Raw genomic sequence first — 24,278 nt, forward strand, 5'->3', positions numbered from 1 at the left:
GTCCCATATATGCACCGTGTAAGTATGCCAGAAGTCTGAATGGAATAATGCCTATATAGTTGTAAAGTGTGCAAGACAGCCACATTTAAAAAAAAAAAAAAGAACATTAACAGAAACATATGATCCTAACTGCGTTAATAGTCCTCACTTTGGCAATGATTTTTTTCTAAATATCTTACATTTTTACTTACGGCATATTGGATCAGATAGAGAAGCGTGCACACTGGAATTGGCAGTCTGGTTTCATTTCACCCGATCTACACATTAAAGGGGCTCTAGAGTGGGAACATTCGTGTCAAACAAGCGTAGTGGAGTAGAGAAGGCCTACTTAGCACCACTCAGTGGTGTTGGGAGCCTTCGCAAGTAGAGAAAAAGGGACAGGCCACATACATAAATGAAACATTTATACCAAAGGCAAACAGTGCCCCAAATGTTTTTCCTTCCAATTTTTTTTCACCATCAAAATATATACAATACAATGTCTCTTTTGTGCAGCATTACGAATTCTATGGTTTGAAAGGTGTTTTAGAGGTTTATGTGTCCTTGCTTGGCTGGAGAAACTCATTTGGTGACAACAATGAAAGACGGTGCCGATTGACCGAGACAATAATTGCCTTCGACTGAGGAAAAAAAAAAAAAAACACATACAACAATGACAAAAAATCTGAAGACCTAAAAGATATATTTTATTTAGCAGATCTGCAATTAAACTATTCTTTCAAAAACTACAAGTAATGCTAGATGTTACAGCAGCCTGTAAACCCATCACCAATCTGTGATCCAATATAATAAAGATCAATATTTTATATCTTTTTTCACATTGTTACACTTAAATTGATTAACAATATGACCAGGATTATTTGATTGGCATCAGTGTGACATGTCAACTCCAACTCGATTATAATAAAAATAATTTTGTGGTGCTGTATTTCACAACAGTAGGCTTTTCACAACAAATAATAGATCGACTTAAAATGTTAAGTCATGCTGCTTCTTTTCGCTCTCATCTGTCAACTTGTTTGCTTTGGGAGGAATAAGTCACACACACACACACACATACAGCATGAATCAGAGAGATGAAAAGAAAGAGTTCATTTACTTGAAAATAAGTTTCTTAAAAAAATGACTAACTAATAGATTATCTTTTTGAGCAGCAGCTTATTCCGGAAGGTTTGAAGACTAAGATGTCAAAGGCATAAATCCTTCTAGAAATTGTTGAAATCACAACTGGCTGATCTTCAGCAGTGTCAGGCGGAATTCTAAATATGACACCTGCGAAAGCAATATGACTAATAAATAAGAAGACGGAGCTGATGTCTGGCATAAAGTATTTATTTTCTCATCACATCCAATGCGAAAAGATGCCAAGACCGATGACAGGCAAAATGCCAACCCTATTCAACATTCATGTAAAAATGAGGCGGGGAACTTTAAATAGGTTAAATGAACTGTCAGAGGGAATAAATATCTGTACCCAAAGGCTCTCTGGAAGCCTTCTGAAGGGAACTAAACAAGTCAGTCATCACACACTTACAAACTTCCCCTGACTGGTAAAAGCTTTAAATCCAAATGAAAAACATATGCATACAAACGGGGAGGGTGATATTTAAAAAAACAAAAAAAACAAAAAACAAAAAAAGCACAGCAGGGGAAATAAATTGTATAGAACATTTTATGCGCAAACACATTTGCAGAAAGAAACACGCAAGCGCCCTTTGGAACTTAAATAATAACATGCTATATTTCATAAAGGGAGATTCCTCGGGGATTTAATAGTTACCAAGCTTGAACCATCAAAAAGTAATTTGAAACACTCTAGTACAGTGGTCTCTATAATATTCCATAAATGGCCACAGAGGGTGAAGGATTTCATTGCAATTAAACGGGACAGTGTCTTATAAAAGCAATCAGTCAGGTAATGCTTACATTGGGGACCTCTGCTCTAGTAGTAGTAGTAGTAGTCATTTTCTCGAACAAAGTACCCTTGTTGCTCAGGTAATATGGTGAAACATACCGGTACTTCGACTAAAAAATAAATTGAGACAAAATGTCTGATTCAAATTAAAGCTCTTCCAGCGCCACATTGTTGGTTCTTGTCCACTATTTTCTCACATATTTCAAGTCTGTATATCACAAAAAAAAATATTTCTTTTGACCTCGACCCCTTGCATTTGTTTTTTTTTGTGTCTTTTTTTTTTTTTTTAATACTTGGATGATTCTTTGTACAACTTGTTTTTTTTCCTAACTTAAAAAAAAAACATGTTGTACAAAGAATCATCCAAGTATTTCTTTTTTTTTTTTTAAACCAAGACACAAAAAAAAACAAATGCAAGGAGTCGAGGTCAAAAGAAATAATTTAAAGCCGCTAGGATCCCATTTGAACAGTTCAATTGAGGCAGGCTCAACTCACAAAGGTGCTTTTGATGAGTGCATTGGCACGGAGCTCAAGCAGTGCGAGCACTGCCTTTCCAATGAGGCGTCCTAGTTTCCGCTTACTCACAGCAGGTTCAATGCTTCCTTCAAATCTTAAGAGTAAGAATCGTTCTGAAGAAAGATCAAGTCTTTAAGATCCCCACACATAGACAAATCAGAGGCTTCAGTAAGAAACCTTTTTGCTTTTCTTTTTTTAGTTTTTGTTTTACAATTTGTGTCACGTACTGGTTTGGAAACCCTCGTTTACAACCATATCTGTTTCTTTTTAACTAGAAAACAACATGGTTGTAAATTGCAGAGAAAAGATTAGGATTTGGAACCACAACACCATCAAAAACTACTACAAACAAGAAGAAAAAACATCATTTTAGCATTCTTGCAAATTCAGCATCATTACGATTCCTTTCCTTTCTCAACAAGGGTCCCAGGGTTCAAATTTAACTTTAGAACGGCACAAAAAAGGCAATTGTCATCATGCTTGGAACAACAATAAAAAAGCAACCAAGTTGGGAGACGGCACAGCTGAAACAGTCCCTTCAACACAAAATTAAAGCATATGATTACGACACACGTGTAAAAGATCAATGTATCATTTAATGAGCGGCTACCACTGCTCGTTCATGTGACGCAAAGCAACCTTAAGAAGTTACTGTGCACAGTTTAATTTTGAAGCCAGACAACTGAGCTAAAATATAACACCTTTGAAATTAAACATGACAAACTCCAACAAAATGGGGGACCGACTGCTCCTTCCAAAAGACCTCTAGATTGATGTCTGATTAATGGATTATGAACCTCTTTGGATTGGATTGGATAACTTTATTCATCCCGTATTCGGGAAATTTCATTGTGACAGTAGCAAGAAAAGGCATGGTTATAAGTTAGACAGTACAGTCGCAAAGGCCGCAGAACAACAAAGCAAAAGCAAAAAGTACAAAGCAAATCAAAGTAAATGGGATCACCAAGAATCACCAAGTCAAATCATTAAGACAGAAAAGCAGCAAAAACACAAAACGAGCAAGAGTGGACGGATCTGCCTCTTTGTAGCCATCTGTTAAGCAGTTATGCACAGGAAGGTCATGCCACCTCTAGAACATGTTGGCCAGTCGCAGTGAATCAAATGCTCGTCAGTTGTGGTTTGGGAAAGGGACACGCACAATGCTGCATTTTTAGGTCGCATAGACTGATCACAGCAAAGCAACAGTTAGCTGTCGGCAACAGCATATCTCAGCTGGTTGCCAGTCTCATGAAGTAGTGATTGCTTTTGTAGTGATGCAATATCCGACGAACAATGTTATTACCCCAATGAACACTAATCATGCCATGATGACATTAATAACTCTAAGAGTGCATTGAAATGTTTCTCTTTTATGCATACATATTTACTCAACACCTTCAATAATATTTCTATTAGTCTAAATCTTCTTTCTGTTCTGTTGCAAGAACAAAAAAAATGTTTTGTCTTTAATTCAAATCATCAGTGATATTCTGTCAGAACATAATGTAAAGTGTTCCCACATCAACATCGAAAAAGAAATCAATAATGCTAGAGCTGTCCAAAATCATTATTAGCAACCAAAGTGACTAAGTCAATGATTCCATATGGCAGAATTGTCTTCAGTTAAATGCATGAAAGACAAAGATGACCCAGAAATCATCTTTGGGCCAAAAAAGGAAAGGTGAAATATCAGCATTGACCTTTGCAAATCTTAAGACATCCATCTAGAGTTCATCAGAAGATCTGTCTATTACTGCCAAAATATAGCCAGAATTAGGACGGGGGTGCCTTTTCCAAACTAGAAACCTATGAATGGAAGTATTTTTAGTAGATTGGAGTATCGCAATAGAATGTTTACAAATCTCACTTAATGCTCTTGGAGCAAAATATGGGCTTGAATTGTTTGACTCCTAAAAAGCTTCTGGCCCTCTCAGGTGTCAGGATGAGGCAGGATTCAGTTACTATGCTTGTCACCGCTGGAACGAGTTCCCTTAAGGTCTGAAGTTTGCTGAAACAGTTAGCTCCTTTAAATCAGGGCTATAAACTGTCTTGTTTATCGCAATGTATTTATAACTGCCTATATAGTTTAAGTTTCAACTCATAATTTCTGATTTTCTTTTTTTTTTTTCTTTCTTTCCCCACTTCGACTGTTTTTAACTGTCCTGATGATTCAACGTGACTTTACTGAATAACTGTGTGTTTTTGACTTGTATGTGGTGTAAAGAACTTTGATTCACCTAGTGTTAATATGTGCTATATAAATTTGCCTTGCCTTCTTAAGACGTTTCATGAATACTTAAAACAATGTCTTGTTATGTGAAAGAGTATTTTTTGCAAATGTATTTCCAAGCACATTTTGCAATCCAGAACATTCCTGGTGATCGTTATTAAGCAGTGCTCTTGAATACATTTGGCCAAAAACTAAGAACACAATGGTACAAGGTTTCATATAGCCTTTTGGTGGGGGAAAAAGAACAGCCTGTCAAGGATGGTTAACAAAAATTTCTGCATCCATCCATCAATAGCAGTGTTTCCCAACCAGTGTGCCGTGGGAAAATCATACATCGTAATAATCCAAAAGAGAAATATAAATATTAAGAGATTAAAAATCTAACTATTACAAGATTAAAATCGAAATTATGAAATCGTAGATTGTGCTATGTAAAACAAGATTCAAATCATAATATTATGAGATTAGAGTAAATTTCTTGCTTATTTTTATGTAGAGTAAAATGAAAGCGGTTTGGTTTTCCACGCTTCAACTTTTGTCGACGTTAAGTCTGTGTGAGCACAAAACGGCTCTTCTCGTAATGCTAGCTGGTTGAAGTAATATTGGGAGGAAAAAAAGTCGTAATATTACGAGACTTAAGTCATTTTCCTGTTTTTACGGTGCCTGAACCGGAAGTTGTTTGGTTTCAGGGGCATCAACTTTTGGGGATGTAAAGTCTCTGTGAGCACATTACTTTTTGCATAATATTGGGAGAAAAAGTCAAAATTAAAAAAAGGTTGCATTAATTATTTTAACATCAGTCCAACTGAAAGCTGTTCAGGATCCACGGACATTAACTTTGATGATGTTAGATCGGTGTGAAAAAAATAGATTTTGGAATAATTTGGGGGGGGATTATTTAATTCCTGTTAATAAAACTTTGATGAGAGCGACTTTATGATGTTGATATAGGTGACAAAGTTTTAAATTTGAAGATTTTCAGATAGTGGTGTGCCTTGAGATTTTTTCAATGCAAAAAGTGTGCCACAGCTCAAAAAAGGTTGGGAAACACTGATCTATAGAATGTCATTGAGTGTTGGCAGCAACAAATCAACCGTATAATCTCACACAGCCACTCGCTGATACCAATTGGCCAACAAGAATGCGATTAAAGCTTTGGGTGGGGAAAAGAATGAAGTACATGTTGATATAACAGCTTGTCTATTGTGAGGCCCTACAGAGTACGGATGTTTGTGCTCTCAGAGAACAGGAACTTTCAGGAAGGGCCGCAACACAGAGAGGGTAACAGCAACATTGCTTCTTTTGTGTACCAGCACGGCGAATAAACCAGTGTTTCCCACAGGAAAGACACTCAACAAACAAATCTTACAATTGATATGGATTCAAAGTTGAATATATAGCTGATATATCCATGACTTCATACTTTTCAAGTTTAAAAACAGACTGCTCGAAGGAAATCGTTGGTTTGATTGTTCAGCCCCGGAGAAGCACCGCAATAACCTTTAGTCCTCTTTTTCCCCGAAACAAGTAAACAACATCACAGGAGTTTTCAGTGGATGGCAGGAAGACATCATGGGCTAATGAATTGCACAATAAGCACACCACAACTGAAAATGGAGGATCAGCGTTCCAACCAACTGTGTGAAAAAGACATAGTTGTGGTCACTTTTTAGCCAAAGTTGATGTTAAAAGTGACATTAGTAATTTCAATGTAAGCAAGCTCACCAATCATTGATAGAAAGCATGCATTTTATGTCACTGAAATGCTTTTTGCAGGGAAATAATATGCCAAAGTACCAAAGAAAGTGCAGGTCAATTGTTGCAAAAGAAATTTAAAGAATAACTTTGTCAAGCTGCTATTCTCTTGGAAGCATCAATAAAATAGCTGAAGGAGCTGCATATTGTATACATTTAGAAAAAATAAATGTGTCGAGAAATTTTAAAAATGCATCCGCATGTTGCCTATGAAAGAAGGACATCCGACACAACACATAGTACATAAAAAAGTAAACAACTTAATATTTGATAGGAATCAGTTGGGATAAGGTAAACTTTGATCCTTCGATTAAATGAAATGACTTATTGCAAGACATGTAGTAAACAATAATTAAAACATAAAAAACAAAGGATTTTTTTACTAATAACAGAACATTAAACTGTATAAATTCGAGTCTAGACTTATTATCTAGTGGGGATGTATTTTCCTCAGATTTAGAGTGATCCTTTTCAAAGTTTACAGTCTTTCTTAATATTTCAATTTGAAGTCTAGCGAGAATGTGATTTATTTATTTTGTGTCCAAATAAATGTATTTAATAATTTTAAAAAAATGTAAACAATGAAAGAAATATTTTCAACAAAATCCAGAATGTTCAAAGGTCTCAGGTTATTCAATAAGTCACTTTGTCATTTGCTTACATCAGAAATGATTAAAGGAATAAGATTAGTTGCATTAACACCACATTTACATCCTAATTTTATGAAATCAGCGCTCACACACGCGCAATAGAATGCAGGTGCATCGCACTCAAAGCTGTTACCAATATATTATTGATTGAGCGACTGATTTGTTTAAATTTTATTTTATGTTATTTTTAGGTGATTTTTTTAGGTTTATGACAACTTTCAGAATGATGCCGCATAAGTACAAATATTAATATGAATATACTACAATAAACACAACAAAAACATCAAATCTTCCATGGTCGTGTTATAATGTGCCACTATAATTGTTATTAGGATTGGAAATATATTGTCAACTACGAGTATTCCGGACATGAAATCGGCACGAAACACAAAGAAAGAAAGACAAACTGGTAATTATAGTGTGATAAAAGTTTTTAAAAAGTTGGTTTACCTTCAAAATAGTTGTAAATACAGCAATCTGCAATCTGTCAGCTGACACAAGCTCGAAGCTCCCACATAAAACTTTTCAAGCTGTGTTTTTGTGTGGGTGTGCGCTGTATCTCAAATCCAATTGTGTGGTCAAAAGGCAGTGACAGTCAAAGTCGCTCTGATTTACACCCCTTTATCAGATGGATTTTTGGGGTGTATTCTTCGCTTTGTAGGTGCACCCTATGTTGTCTCGTGTATGTGATGATGAAAGTTGCTGCACTTTTTTGGTTTAGACGAGCAAGATATGAGGTGGAGAAGCAGCAAGAAGCTCTTACTGACATCTAGCGGCGAGACGGAGTACTGGGGGATTTTTGTGCTCCAGGGGGGAAAAAATCAAACACAATTGGAAGTGACACTAAAATACAGTTTTATTGTACGTAAAAATGTATTCCACTGTGAGTCTCAACCAACTCCTTGCTCCACTTCATATATGATTATAAATATTTTGATGACTTGAGTACATTTTGATATTTCACAGGGCATGTGTTTTGTTTTTTTAAATAAACCAATTTGTAAAGCCAGAAACTAAGCGAATATTTTGGAATATATACCGATTTTTTGATAGTCTATGAATTTGGGGAGAGCATGCAAACTCCACACAGGTGGACCGACCTGGACCTGAACCCAGGGCCCCAGAGCTGTGAGGCCGACACGCCAACCACTCGCGCCACCAGGCCTCCCACCAGATAAATCATGCACCTAAATGAGGACTAAAACCAAGAATTTAAGAATGGAAGGTTAATTCCTAATAATGCTTTTTAAATTATTGCTTCAAGATAACAATAAACAACAGATTGTCTACAATCAGTTTAAAATGTAACTTAACTGTATTGATATTCCATGTCAAAATTATGGATGGTCATATTTTTATTCAAATTGGAATTTTGCAACATCAGGCACTCAAATTGTGGGTTTGTGTGTGATGTAGTGCTTAACTTCTTTTTTATGACCATGATCCTATAGGAGAAATGCAATTTAAAAAGGAATTGATCATGGTTGGATTTAGAAATCATTTTTCCCATTCTACTTTGTCCACTCTTTCTTATTTCTCCCATTATTCATGAGATTCTATAACATTTTCATTACTGAAGTTTAATCTCTAGTGATGCATTTGGATTTGACCTCTATATATTTTTTACAGCAGGAACTACAATCTGATTTGCTCACAACTCTCTGCAGGAGTGGTAGACACATGATGAGGGGGCGTCACGGAGGGGCGTAATGGGCTAATGATTTAACAGCCAGCTTGGGATGAACATGGAAGGTTGCCAAGCAGGCCTGCACTAGTAATTACAGCACATGCAAGGGAAATGACAGATGATCTTTCACTTGTTGAGGGATTTTCTAAACATTCACCTACTAATGACAAACCATAAAGATGGTATATAACATTAATTAGAACACAAAAAAGGCAAAGAAATTTGTTGAAATGAAATGTCGTTTCTCACTTGAAGAGCATTCTCGAAAGATTTTACTGCGTGGAGCTGCTAAGGGCTTGTGGGGCTTTACTTCAGCTATTAAACTGTCACATATGTGGCTGTCTATTACAGGGTAGAAGATGTCTTTGGTTTATTAATGTAAAATCCCAAATGGCACTTCATCATACCTACTCATATATAATATCTGAAAAAGCTTTACACGTATCTGGGGGAATGAATGTTTTTGGGATGTGGGAGGGAAAAACCATGCCAGCTCAGTGAGAACCCTCGATCTCAGAACTGATAGATGGCCGTGCCAACCGGGTACTCGGATGTTTCGTCGAAAGACGTTTGGTCCCCGGACGCTTGGTCCCGGGACGTTTGGTCGACCGGACGTTTGGTAGAACGGACGTTTGGTACAAAGGAGGTTTGGTAGAACGGACGTTTAGTAGAACGGACGTTTGGTAGAACGGATGTTTGGTAGAACGGACGTTTGGTCGCCGGGTTCGCGAGTCCCGAGATTTGAGTCACGAGACTTTCATTTGTTTAACCCTAACCCTATTCACTCAATGTTAAATAATAGTCATTAAATCCCTATTCATCCAATGTTAAAATCTATCAATTGCATGCGAACCCGTTCTACCAAACGTCTGTTCTACCAAACGTCCGTTCTACCAAACGTCCGTTCTACCAAACGTCCGGTCGACCAAACATCCGGGGACCAAACGTCTTTCGTATATATATATATATATATATATATATATATATATATATATATATATATATATATATATATATATATATATATATATATATATATATATATATATACACATTAAAACACGATCATGTTAGACCATTTTATACCCCAAGCCAATTTGATAAAATGTTACTCAAAACACATCACATGGAATCTTGGCTGGACATCACTTCATATTGCTTTAACAACAAAAACTACAACAGTAAAGGTTTGATGTCTCAGATCCTAATTAAGACCAGCACAGTCTTAACAACAACACTCTACAGCAGGGGTGGGCAAACTATTCCACAAAGGGCCGCAGTGGGTGCAGGTTTTCATTTCAACCCATTGAGAGGGCACCTTTTCACCAATCCGGTGTCCTACAAGTGCAATCAGTGCATTGCAGTCAGGTGCTTCTTGTTTTCTGCAGGAATCTCATTGGTTAAACTGTCTGTGCTATATCGGTTGGAACAAAAACCTGTACCCACACCGGCCCTCGAGGACCGGTTTGCCCGTGCCTGCTCTACAGCTTCAATTGAATCATTCATTTATCTGGTCAGATGTTTTGATGATAATAAAAGAAAAAGTTACAACTACAACTACAACAACTACTGCTACTAATTCTACTACAACTACTACGGCTACTACGACTACCACGACTACTACCACTACTATCACTACCACTGGAATCCTGCAGGTAATCATTAATCTTAGAATAAACATCATATTTTTTCTTTCAAAATAGGTCATACTATAAATACAAATCAATATTAGTATTTTGGCACTGATAAACCTGTGGATAGTGTTGAATCATCAACACACACCACTGCAATCAACAAACAAATTTGTTAATCGGAGAATTCATTGTGTGAGTTTTTCATCTAAACAAGTTGATTTTTTGTTTGTTTCATATTGTAATCAGTATTTAGCCCGCGATCATCACGTGTTGGACATGAAAGATTCCCAGAGTGCCGTAGCTAAAAAGGTTAAATGCTCCTTGGATGTATTGTTACACAATAACACGATTACCTTCCTAAAATCCACTTGTTATAGTGTTTCACAGTACTGATTCCAATGACAAGTAAAGGCTTTTAGCAGTTATAAAGTATGATGCTACAATAACAATGCTCTCACGCTCATGTGGAAAATGTGCAAGTGATTAACCAGCTTCATTCCAGCTAGAAGGGTTCTTCATTTTGTGTGTGAGAATTACATTAGAACGAAGGATGCTTCAGCTCATCTGATTTAACAACCAAAATGCAATCTTTTGATAATTTGGAGGTTGCTTCAAAAGCGTGTGATGATGTGCAACACCTGAAGGAGTCCTCAATCTCCATTCAACCAACCCACACACTCTGCTCACACTGAAGAACTCCACGGCCCAAAACAGCTCCACACAGCATTGGATAGAACAAATATTTCTTTTGAAGTCAAAAACAGCATCACACCGACTTCAATCGTCTGCCAACTCTTAAAACCACAAATAAATTGGAAAGGATATGATATAATCCATAACGGAATTGAAATTTTCCAATGACAGATATTTCCGGCATTTAAGCAAGGAAATGTAAAAAGATCATACGCAAACTAAATTTAACTTTAAAGAAGAACAACATTCATAAATGTATAATGTTGCTCTTTGTGTTATCTTTTCAACATATTCCCCAACCTTTTCTTCTAAGTCTGGGTCACCAGATGAATGTTTACCCACTGCCCCCTTCTCTTTTTGCAATCATAAAAGATTTGTAACCGTTAAATCGAATGTGCTGTCATCATGGCCATAATGGTTTGTGACAGTTTTTGACTCGAATATTTATGTGCATTGTGAGAAAGCCTCTCATCAGGCAACATCTGGAAAACAACCTTGAGATGTGAAATGCACCCTGAATTAATTTAACGTTTTTCTCAAAACTTGACATGGGCTGTCAAAGGAGGAGATAAAAAACAAATTCTTCATGCTATAACAATTGGACTATTTTTACTAGGTTAAAAGGGCAATTCTTTACTTTGATGTAGTTTTGTTATAAGAATCCTTTGGTGCGACCAGTCCGGGTTTGATTCCCAAGCAGTGGCGGTGTGATTGTGAGCATGAAGGATTGTCCATTTCATTGTCAAATCAAAATCAAATCATATCAAAAGCCTTTATTGTCATCATACACAGATGCGTATAACGAAATTGGTGGTGCTACTCCAAGCTTTTCAAAGTGTGTTTTCCCAGTAAAAAAAACATAAATAGTAGTATAAAAGTATAAAAAGTAACATCCCGGCTAGGTGAATTCTAAAATATTGCACAGAATTCTAAAATATTGCACAGATTCTGAAATATTGCACAGATTCTAAAATAAAAAATTGCTGTGCAATTGGCTGGCAACCAATTCGGGGTGTCCCCCCGCCTGCTACCCAGTTGGCTGGGATAGGCTCCTAGCACCCCTCACGACCCTTGTGTGGATAAGCGGCATGGAAGATGAATGAATGACTCTAGACTTCCCTTGTGGATCTTACAAATCAAATACTTGAAATACTTTGAAGATTTACGACTTCACCCGTGGTTTCCATTCTATGTACATTTGGAAGCCCTAACATATGATGTGCACATGCTTACTGATTTCAGCCAATTCAGCTAGAGAATTTGTATCTGCACAAAAACAAAAAGGTCACACATTGAAAATGAGACCTTCTAACGGACTTATAACTACTCCTGGAAGGTGGACGCGTATCATTGTTCTCAGATATAGTATATTGAATTCATTCCGGCGGCCGAGTGAATAGCGTGTCGGCCTCACAGTTCTGCAGTATGCATGTTCTCCCCAAGCTTGCGTGGGTTTTCTCCAGCTGCTCCGGTTTCCTCCCCACATTCCAAAAACATGCAGGGTGGGCTCATTGGACACTCTAAATTGCCCCTAGGTATGAGTGTGAGGGTGAATGGTTGTCCGTCTCCTTAGTCTTGCGATTGGCTGGCCACCGATTCATCGTTTCCCCCTCCTGGTGCCCATTGTTGACTGGGATAGGCTCCAGCACCCCATGTGACCCTTGTTAGGATAAACAATTCAGAAAATGAATGGATAATATTTTGCATTGTGCAACAATTTCATGTGCCAAGTGATTGTGTCTCCCTTGACTGCGGTGACACATCGTCCTGGCAAAATAAATGGGAAAACATATTCAGACAAATGGGTAACAATTACTATGTCCTGTGCGGCGGAGAGAGCTGGCTTCAGAAAACTGCCCTCGTAAAGCAGGGATAAGCAGGAATAGGATCGGAAAATTAAAATGGAAATACAAGGATAAAGGCCAGAGTTAATCACATCTCTTTCCATTTTGGTCGCATGGTGCTAAAGAGAATAAAGACGTGTCAATGACAGGCCTTGCAGAGCCTGGGAGGAAGAAATATTGTTAACTCTTTTCTGTCTTCCATTACATTTTGCAATTTTAATGAAGCACAAGGAAAACAATTCCTAAAAAAATAGTTGGGCTTTTCCAAAACCAGGTAATAAAACAGCATACGATCCCATAGGCTTTGATATGTACATCCCACTCAATGTTTTAATTTGTTTCATTTCAATTTTCAGCCAGTGGTTTTAGTCTGTATCACCCTAAAAACACAAACGCACCATGCTAGATTTAAACTTAAAAATTTAATGTGCTTATATGTTAGTGTGGTATACTGAAAAAGAAAAATCTGCTTAATTCTCATTTTTGTTTGCAAAGTTTATCAACTCATTGACTGTCATTGATGGCAATAGATAACCAAGTGTGAAGGGAGCGATGTAGCCAAAGAAGTTGTCCTTAGTGGTCCGATCCCCGCCTGTAGAAGCGTGCTCTTGGGAAGTGCATTCTCATCTCTCGTATTCTAAAGGAGTCCAAGCTAGTGAGTAAGGTTGAGAAATTCCCACTTGATATAATCAGGCTCACCTCAGCTTTAACTCTGATACCATTCCTCTTGAGAAGGGCTCGACACTCTTCAACTCTGGAATTGCCCACTGTGAGAGGCGAGAGACCCTTCAGGAGTGCTACAACGTAACGGAACCCCTCATTTGGGCGGTTCAATCACTGTATGAGTGGAGTGTAGGAGCGAAAGAAGTGGATGGGGAGGGAAAAGTCTTTGTTTCTCTGCTGAAGCTACTGATATCATGCTTCTCATATAAGGGGGCGGAAATAGATGGATGTTTCATATTGCGGTCGTAGGTTTTCCTTTTCAACTTTACCGTATCATAAGAGGAACCCTGTCACACCCATACCTAGGGCCAATTTGGAGTGTTCAAACAGCCTACTCAGAATGTTTTGGGGATGTGGGAGGAAACCAGAGTACCCGGAGAAAACCCACGCAAACTGGAGAAGAACATGCAAATGTATATATAGTAAATGTAGTAAAAGCAAAGCTAACAACACAATAGTAAGCATTGTGTAGGGTATCACAACACTCCCAATAACTCACATATTGCTTTTTTGTGAATGCAAATGAATAATGCTTGTGATCAAAGGCCAATCCCATAATTCTGTGAGACAAGCAGAGCACAATTTGGGCTTTCTCAAATTATTTCCTTATTTTTTATTATCCCAGACTCCTCTCCTATTGTTCCATCATTTTTTGTGTGTGCCTCCCTCTGGACTGAAAGCAAATTGAAGAGGAAGGTTCTCAAATCATTTATCAGCTGAGAGCCCTTGTGAAGCTGTCTATGCAATGAAAGAACATTTTGCACTAGTCTGATTGTTGGTCCATCTCTCACACTAATGTTTACTTTATAACACACTTCCTACTGGCTGGCAACCAAATCAGGGTATCCCACCTATTGTTTAATGTTACGGGGAGGATTTCCAGGAAAACCAGGTGACAGTTTAAACAATACTTTCAATTTTGCGGAAACACTTTGGGAAAAATGTCCTTTTCTGTTGCAGCCCACACTCCAGATCAAAGGTCATTAATATTGTGGTTGGACTAGAACTCGATATCTTCAGTGACCAACGTCTGTGTGGATAAATTAACAATAACAAACGTAGCACACTACCAAGCTTGCAAAAATGTTTTCCCAGGAGAGTTGAAGATCTTCTACCAGTAAAGTGGGAACCTACTCTCAAACCCATTTCACAGAACATGGCTTGCAAAGAGAAACACTTTACAGCACTGAAGATGTCTATTACCAATCTCTAATGGAGTCTATGACTTACACACACACACACACACACACACACACACACACACACACACACACACAAACACAAACACACACAGGTAGAAACAGACTTCCCGTCAAGTCCATTGGTATTATTTCAAGTACAGAGATGAGCGCATCCATCATACAATGGAAAATTACAAGCATTCATTACAGGCTGATGCAGTGCAGTACACACAAAAATTAAGGTACTAGTGACGTATTGAAATGCTTAAACAACTAGACTTATTGTCTGCATGTGCAAGTTTTCCACTTGTCCTCACTGTAGTACAATACTAAGTAGTACAATACTAAGGTAAACAAGGGTATGCTTGTGTGATGGATGGGGTGCAGGTATTTCCTTTGATTAATTCAACACTGTTTATAGTGGTTAATTAGAAGCTCTCTGGTGATACTTTGCAATGAGTCAGCAAATCACTTGGCAATTAACATCATTAACCTTTTCTGCCTCTGAAAACAACTGTTTTCTTTCAATACGATTTTCTTCTTTCAGATTTAGAAGAAATGTTGCTGCCTGTATTTTTCACCTTTTAAGAACGAGGTCTTATTTTGTCTTTTTGTAATTTTTGCAGTTGTTGTTGTTGTTGTTGAAATTGACATCCTTTAAGCACACAGGTGTATTTGAATGGTATGTCCAGTCCTTTCGTTTAAATATGTATCAGGATATATAGGTATTATGAATATATGCATAGGAATGTTGAATTTACAAAGTACTACAATATATTTCTACCACACCATATAATAAATGACGCATTGCACAATGGGCATCACACAAAGGAATGTTTTTTTGTATTTTATGAAGCCACCCAGGATGCACCAATGCTGTGCTTTTCTTCAGACAATAAACTAAATAAGGGAAGTGAGGCATAAATCCTTGAACAGATAGCTTTCATTTGCCTTCCTCCAGAGGTTATTTGAAATATGGGGTTTTAAATTCTTATCTTCTTAAATTCTTAATATTGTTGTAAAATGACCTAACTTTGAATAAGATATATTATCATTAATACTGATTTTACTTAACTTAAACTGTAAATACTATTCCCAATGACATTTTTTTCAAAATATTTGTTGTTTTTTGAAAAAACTTCACTGACTTTATTCAAAACTATGATAAAGTGGTCTATGCAGTGATTTAAAAAAAGGTTTTTGTGAATTTTTGAAGTAGATTCGGTGTAGAAGCACCATCAGAGATTTTAGTTTAGGGCACCCAGAGGGGTTGCAGCAGCAAAATGAGTCACAGTGATCTATTTCTCAAGACCGAGGAATGCCACAGTCAGAAAGACTACAGTCTCGGCTTCATGATGGCATATCGACCTAAAGTCGGGTGGTCTGGGTGGATTACCAAAATTAGGAGAAAACAGACACAGACATTTTTGCAACAACCCTTTACTTGTTCTTAGCCACATATTAGTATTGGCAGACAAACAAATACAATTTTGCACAAAAAGGTAGTGCAGAATATGAATGACAAAAAAGTCAGTTTGGTGACACCAATTAGTGCTGGTTTAAATAGTCGGCTAGTCGGTAATTGCCTGCAATTTTCGGTGCTCTGCTTGTCTAGAATCAAACTTGCAATCAGTAACACACACAGGACACAGGAGGCAGGCCTGAATAAGTAAATGTCTTTGAAAGATGATCATTCACTTTCAGCCCTCCCAGTTGAAATGGATTGGAAGCATAACACTGTTACTGGCATCTCCCATTTCAACATTAAACCAGTCGAATAAAGAACAATGCTGCATGTCCTCTACCCATTGGCTAAAGTCAGGAACAGCATTGAGTAATGTTCCTGGGCTTTAATCACATTTGTGGAAAAGTACATTATCTTAGAAAGGTAACATGTTGAGAGGAAACACATGGTGACGGAAATGAACAGAGCACTACATTGAAGTGAAATTTGGTTAGAAATGACTGCGTCTGATGGAAAAATAACCTGCATACAAGGAACTAGTCTCTTTTCAACCCCATTTTCTCATTAAGCAATATATATTTAATACGCAATTATCAGCTAAGGAAAGTGTAATCATTCAGTGTAGAGGAGCACTTTTCAAACTACTAATGATGTTATCTTACTTCTAAAAGTACTACCCTGCAAAACTTTCTTCACAAATGTAATAAATATTTATTTTTCTAGCATAGGATATTCTTAAATTGTCACAAAAAGGGAGTTTTCAGCTCTAGATTTTATTTTTATAGAGGAAACTTTTTTTTAATCACATCTAAGTGGGATTTAATATTTACTTTTCCTTTCAAGGATTGTATTTATTGAAGATATAAAAGTCTTAAAAAAGCAAAAGTGAATCTTGTCGAAAACTGTGAATGAGGAAGCTGCAGTACTTGCTGTACTGATCTGATTTAATGTGGAATACTTAACAAGGTCCTTATCAGCCAATCATATCAGAGCAAGAAGCTCTTGGAATGGTCACGAGGGGGATGGCAGTAATGTGTTTTTAGCTGAAGATGTCCTTGGTGCTCCAACCATTGATTCATTAGGTGTACTCCCTTTTTATGGGTTATCTGGGGGGCCGTTTCTTTGAGGCTCACAAAGCCAAGATCAGATTGAAAAGGTTTGGAGTAGAATTTGAATGCTTAAATGTGAGTGATCACATTTCATAGACCGGCTCAATTTGTCTAAGGGCCTCAAACAAAAGAAAAGGAACAAACCACCCAGGAAATCTGTAGTCAATGATTAAAATCATGTCTCTCTTAAAACTTTTTCATGGGCACTGATCCATAAAGAGAATTAAAAAAAAGTGAAGTCCTGCTGTGGTAGACACCACAGGAGGCCCTTTTGATTCTTCGGATCCTTTTTATTCTGTCTTTTCTGTTCACCTGTTAATTATCAGAGCTGCTAGGTACTGGCAGAGCTCACATATGGAAAGCTAAAATTATCATGAGCTACAATTTTAATGATTTCACACAAATCAAATCCAATGATTTATATTTTTTCCCCGTAGCGTCGTTGGTGTTTGAGTTGAGATGAATCTATCCCAGACGACTCGCCTACGCTGCTCCTTTTGTGCCTTCACCTGTCTTTGGAATGCTTTCAATAAATAGAAAGTTCCACATCAAGATTGTGCATTTGCCTGCTTTGGGATCCTCTGCCCACGATCGTAACAGTTTACTGATTAGCCTGTGTCAGCATCTCAATTTCTCCGCATTGTATTAAATATTCATGTTGACTCTTTCACCGGCACTTTTGGTGCAGGTGAAATGACTACCCATCCAGTTCAATCTGTAGCTGGAATGAGAGAGAAAATTGAAAACACACATGCAGATATAACAATGGCATAGAGAGCTGCTTAAGCACTGTGCGACCCTTGAATTGAGAAACAGCTTGTTTCTTTGTCTTCCCTGCTCCTTGATTCATGCCTGAACTCTGAACCATCAAGGCTGCCGGCTATCATCTTGAACAGCTCTTCAAAAAACGGCCTTTACGTCCACCTTAAAGCCTTCGAGGACCATTTGTTAAAATAGAAAGCTGCTCTTTCCCATGCCAAGACCCATTACTACTCCACTCACATCAACAACCAGCTAAATCACCACAGGCTCCACCATAAATCGGCTCCTCCATCCCTCCACTCGCCTTGAACCCTCAGGTTACTTCACCCTTTTTCCCTTGTTCTGGGATCTCTTCCAGAAATTCCTTTGCAAAATGTTCATGCCATCCAGCAACAACTAAATGTGTCCATGCCTTCACTACCACCAATGTCTCTGGGTCTCATCCACTCTATGGGACATTACTCAAATGGTGTTTCCACCACACCAACAAAATTAATCATTAGAAACCTTCACACACATAAAAAAATGTTTGTGTCTGTCCTTTATGATAGAGTTTAATACTGTAAATCCAGATTATTATACTGGACTGGTCACAAGCCTATTGCAGAGGACCCAAAAAAATACACAAACGCAATGCATATATTCCCAACTCACAGCATCTTGGAATTTTCAATTAACTTAACTTTCAAGAAGACAAGCATGACTAAACTTTGACATAAGAAACCACCCAGTAAACAAAGACTGGAGACTGAATTGTGTCTGAGATTGTGTCCCCACATGCCAATTATAAAATGAGAGACAGCAGGAAATGCAAGGATAGAAGATGAGCTGATTTGCCTGTGGAGTAGAACACATGACATGAATAAGACTCCCTTCTGGGAGGTTGAATGCAATGTATGTACGTTTGTCATCATCTGTTGCAAATAACCATGAGCATAATGTGATAATAGCGAGGTAAGATTTACCCAAGTAAAAGCTGCCCAAAGTCCAAAAGCTAGACATACCTGCCTGTGTTTATATTGTCAATTAGTTTTTTGTTTAGTTGAAAAGTTTCTAACCAGTGGAATGCTTTGGTGCATTCCTCAACTTTCCCACTCATTTGTTGCCCCTGCTCTTGTTTAAATTTCAAAATGTATACTGTTTGACTGAGGATGAATGTTAAAGAAAATAGATGGATTCCTAAGAATGAGCAACATCAGTGAGAGTTTTCAAACACTAAATGGCATGATTATGGATTCGAATAACATGCTACATTCCATCCGGCTGAGTGACAAACTCCAATTGTTTTCAGATTGACATGTTTTATAAAAGTTTTAAATGAAAAGAGGTCATATGAGAATAGGGTGACTTTTTGGACATCCTCTCAACACAAATATTTGTTTTCGCTCTGTGAGCCTGCAATCAGAATGAATTAAATCTCACAGAAATCTGCTCGTTTCTGGCACAGAGTTGGCTCACCAGCATTGGATCTTCATTTTTAATTTCCATCAGCTGTCCTGTTCCACAGACAAGCTCTGGTAATGGATATGAATCGACACTCTAGGATGAAGGAGCTATAAGCCTTTATGTTGGCTGAGTGCCCCAAGAAGGATTTCACCTGCAGTGAGTCGTTTTATTGCTCTGAACGCTTCTGCATACCAAACAGGTCCAATTGGCTCTCGGTACCTGAAGGATGTTTGTCATGTACATGTTTACTTCAAAGCAGCAGGGTCATTATCGTAATCCAAAAGGACATTGGCACTTGTTAAATATAGTTATTGCTGTTGGCTTGTGAACAGTTAGTTGGGATGTACAAATCTTTCGAGTGACTGTACTGAATGGGATGGCCTGAGAAACAGAAGCAGATATTTTTCCTTTCTCAGCTCACTTGAGCTCAAAATGGAACTGTCACGTTCTCGTCTTTAATTTGTCAATCTCCAGCAAATGACCAACGATGCATCAATGTGAATTTCACTTGTCTTGATGTTGTCAGTTAAGACCTTGCAAGTGAGACACATATTTAAACAGGTATTACCCATTTTTAGCTATTTCAATGATGAAATCATGAAAATTGATGGTCTCAGAAAGAAAAAAATAAATAGCAAAATGCAGATAACTAAATCGGAAAATGATTTTTCTCTTTTTCTTAGTAATGGTTATTTTCACCGTAAATGCCCACTTCCGTAATCAAGAGGATTCCTAATTGCAGACAATTCTGAGCCCCTATGATCTAAGTCATTTGGATGAGTGTCAAGCAAGTCCCAAATAATTTTAATCTTGGAATCAATTTGTCCAAGCAGTGGGGCGGGTCTCCAGTGCCCTCTATTGACAAGCCACTAGTGTCATCCTTCCTGCGATGGTGCAATCATGGGTGAAGAGAATTAAGTGTGAGGAGAATGCCAAACCCTGTCGAGAACCTTAGAACTGAATGCACTCAAAACCATAGGGGAGGTCTGCATACAGTGTACTTTTTTCAACGGAATGCGGACAAGAGTATCATCACGCCAAGAGGCGATCTTAAAGTGTTTTCGAGGAGTAAGCTTGGACATATTAACAGCGTGCAGATTTCTAAAAGTTATTTTGTTGCCAAGTACCACATGGATAATTTATATTCTATTTGCCATTGTGAGCTATAGCAGCACTCTGGTGTTTTACAAGATTAATTTAAAAGGCTTGTGTCATCAATCTGTTTTGGGCTTCACATTTTTTGCCTGAGATGGCGATCAACACTGTTGTAGAAAACTAAACATCTACATAAACTCTCATTGAAATCACATAAAGCTTTATAATGAAAACTCATTGCATGAATATGTAAAAGGGTTAGTGTCATATGCAGTGGCGGGCCGTCAGGGCCTTCAAGGCCTTCTCTGCAATCATATATTATATTTTGTCCATCAATACTTATTAAATAATTCCAAATTGTCTGTTAGCTTCCTTTCATTGCTTTTGCCCCTGGTTGCACTGCTTCCAGATGTGTGTTTTCATATTGAAGCATTTAACCAATCACATTTCGGCCATTATTCGTTGCCAGGGTTAGAAATCTGCCTCAAGGCCTTCACAATCAGTTCTGCGGGCTCTGCCGCTTTAAACAAGCGTCGATAAGACTGTTGCTTTAACCTATCAGATTTCGAGTTGGCAACACTACATTGCCTTCTCGCAGGCGTAGGGATACTTCATCGCTTTCACCAACTATGATTGGCTAGTGATTAGCCAGAGCTACCAAACTGTATCTGGAGCGGGCCACAACACAAGCAAATATATTGTTGTGTTGATTTAAAGCCATTTTCAAGAAGGACTATGCCAGAAATACAACAGGGCAGGCTCGACTTTCAGCATTAGCTTCGATGGCGATAGAAAAGAAGGAAGAAAGAAAGGAGGATGGATATTGTGTACAGTTAAAAATGATTTTTGGTGAGTAAAATATGGCTATATTCCTAAATAATATTTCAATTGTGGGCCCGGTACTGATATCTGAAAAGTTCCAGTGTTTGTATTTAATCACTAAATGCTGCAAGGAAGTGGATTTTACCCCATTTTAGTGCAATTTTTGCCGTTTCGCCATTGACGTCCATCGCTGTCTTTTCCCAGGGAAATCACCCCCCTGGCCCGGTTGTAATGTCTGAAAAGCTCCAGTATTTGAATTTAATCATTAAATGCGCCTAGGAGGTGGATTTTACCCCATTTTTGTGCATTGATTTATTGATTATTTTTATGTGTCGCAGCTGTAGCTGCAGTAGAGGTTTTATAGCCATAACATAGTTTTTGAGGGTTGGATTGATTCGTTGAAGGCGCCATGACAAAATGCACGGACCGCCACTGGTCAGATTTATAAAGCAGGTCTTAATGGAGTGCTAACTGCACATTGGTATGTATGTATAATATACATACATAGATATACATTGTATATCTATCTATACATATCATGTCACAATTTTTTTGGAGCATTCCAACCATATGAATCTTAGAATTTGGAATTTAAACAAAATATTTTGCTACTGAGTAAATAGAAAATTAAATAAGAGCCCTTTACTCTTGGAATATCAGTGTCAAGAGCTTAGCTATTCAGAATGTAAACATGCTGATTGATGCTTTATTTGGTATTTGATCTCGCTGCAAGTAGCCAAGTAGGCAAAATTTGAGCTGTGGAAGAATTACAGTCAACCTTGAGTGATCCGGTACATCCGGTGGCATACACATAAAAAAGAGGGACTACATTGTTCATTAATTCCAGACCATCGATCCTGTTACATTCAAACCATTTCAATGGAGTTCAATGTATTGAGCACCCAATGCTGTCAAAGGCAGTCAATTATTTAATATTCTCACAAGTTGAGGCATCATATTTTAAAAGCAACCATGGTTGATGTTTATCTATAAGGGTGTTTTTTATTTATTTAAAAAAAATCTTAGAAAATGCCTTTGTGTTATAAGCAAAATTTGACGACCTGGTTCTGGGTTCTATTACGGCTGGTTTCCAAACTGAAAATACTGTTGCAGTTGGGTCATAAAATATGAATCTTTTCCCTTGACTGCATCACTGCAGGTGAAATGTGTGCGGGGACATCAAGAGTACATAAGAAGAAGCAGAGCGTTAGCTTAGTAAATCTCACTCAGCCTTTGTTTGCTAATTTTGTTTTCTGGAAAACATTTTTTGTCTACCTGCAATATCTAATGTTTACTCATGTGAGTAATAGCTTCATTACCATTAATTATGTTTATACAGTACGCTCCAACACGATAACGAGATAGAAAGATTCTTATTGTAATGGCAGATACAACAGAATTGGAGTCAAAACATTCATAGAGGAAGGTATACAGGTACTCCAACGTGTACATACCTAGTACAAATTACAGAAGACATTTGTATAATAATCTTTGAACGTTCTTGTCGAGATTTCATTTTAATTCATTAGAAAGTCTATTTGTAAGTTTTGTGATCCAGCTTCAACACTGATAGCACCTACCATTTTTAGAGTTCTTTTGCCAACACATAACTTAAAAAAGATATTTATTTAAGTTCCTCAAGGTGTTATTGTATCAAGGTACACATATTTTTGAATGTGGATAACATCTATGCTTAACTTTCATTTGAATAAATGCAGTAGTAATCAATAGTTGGGTATTTAATTGCTGCTCAAGCAAAGCAATTTTATTATCTTTTGGTTGCAATCCCAAATAGACAACTATTTTCTCAAGGAATTATATTTTCCATAACAGAAATTCAACTCCTACATACATAGAGAATCTTTAATTTATTTTCCTTGAGGTTGTTGGAAAGCCAGGGCGAACAAGAATGAGAAACATTTTAAGTGAATGGAATGATTCGAGCATGTGTTAAATGAGATTTATTGGGAATAGAAAGGCAGCAAATGTCAAAGAGGTAACCTTTGCTCCACTATGGCACTAACACATTACATAGCACAATGGATTTAATGAACTACAACACATTCTGTCCCTTATCTGTTCAAATGTACTATATATAGGTCCGAATCAAAGCATTTTGGCGTTCAAATGAAATGGATGTCATAGACCTAATTAGGCTTTGCAGAGTAGCAGTATTCTCCCAATAATCATGAATCTCTGTCGTGCACTCACACTGGTGTGGTTACGCACCCCCGCTGTAGGTCTAAATCTGACAAAAGCAACACATTGTTAAAATTCACAGCATATCAGAAGAAAGGTATTTTCAGCTAGAGCAGGCAGTGCAATATTTTAAACAGGGAAAAGAGCAATTGAGATACGCCAGGGCATTAAGGTGAAGTCATCCCAGTGTATTTTTGAATGTCCCAAGGAGCTTGTGAGGAAAGGAGTCATTTGCCTTCTCTGTTACTAATTCTATAGTTCATTATTCCAGTAATTACCCAGAGGTGAAGCAGGTTAAAGTCATCTATATTTGGTTCAAACGAGAACCATCTGTATGGCAAAATATAGGTCTTATATTAGGTACAAATGAATGAATTGTCACTTGGCATGGAAATACATAATGCTGCCTTTGCAGCTTTCTGCCCGGTGATTGTCTGCCTACTCTCAGTGCTGAATAATGTAGCAAATGGTGAGTAGTGTGGGTGGGAAAGAAGGATGGCCATTACTTAAAATAGACTCCAGTCCACCATACAAGAGAAGTAGTTCAGAGTA

At 37.6% G+C, this 24,278-nt stretch overlaps 1 protein-coding gene across 3 annotated transcripts in view; it reads right to left on the minus strand.

Annotated features, from left to right (window-relative positions):
• Nucleotides 1–7,771, minus strand: part of tspan9a (tetraspanin 9a) — a 124,697-nt gene extending 116,926 nt beyond the window's left edge. Inside the window, exon 1 of one of the 3 annotated variants that reach the window (XM_077595392.1) lies at nt 7,517–7,771. The gene's annotated coding sequence lies outside the window, so the exon portion shown is untranslated. Of the gene's footprint in view, nt 1–7,077; nt 7,097–7,516 lie in introns of those variants that run through there. The other 2 variants (XM_077595390.1, XM_077595391.1) reach the window with 2 other exon arrangements.
• Between the last annotated feature and the right edge of the window lie 16,507 nt (nt 7,772–24,278).

Source organism: Stigmatopora argus, chromosome 3 (assembly GCF_051989625.1).
Source record: "Stigmatopora argus isolate UIUO_Sarg chromosome 3, RoL_Sarg_1.0, whole genome shotgun sequence".
Lineage (NCBI taxonomy): Eukaryota > Metazoa > Chordata > Actinopteri > Syngnathiformes > Syngnathidae > Stigmatopora > Stigmatopora argus.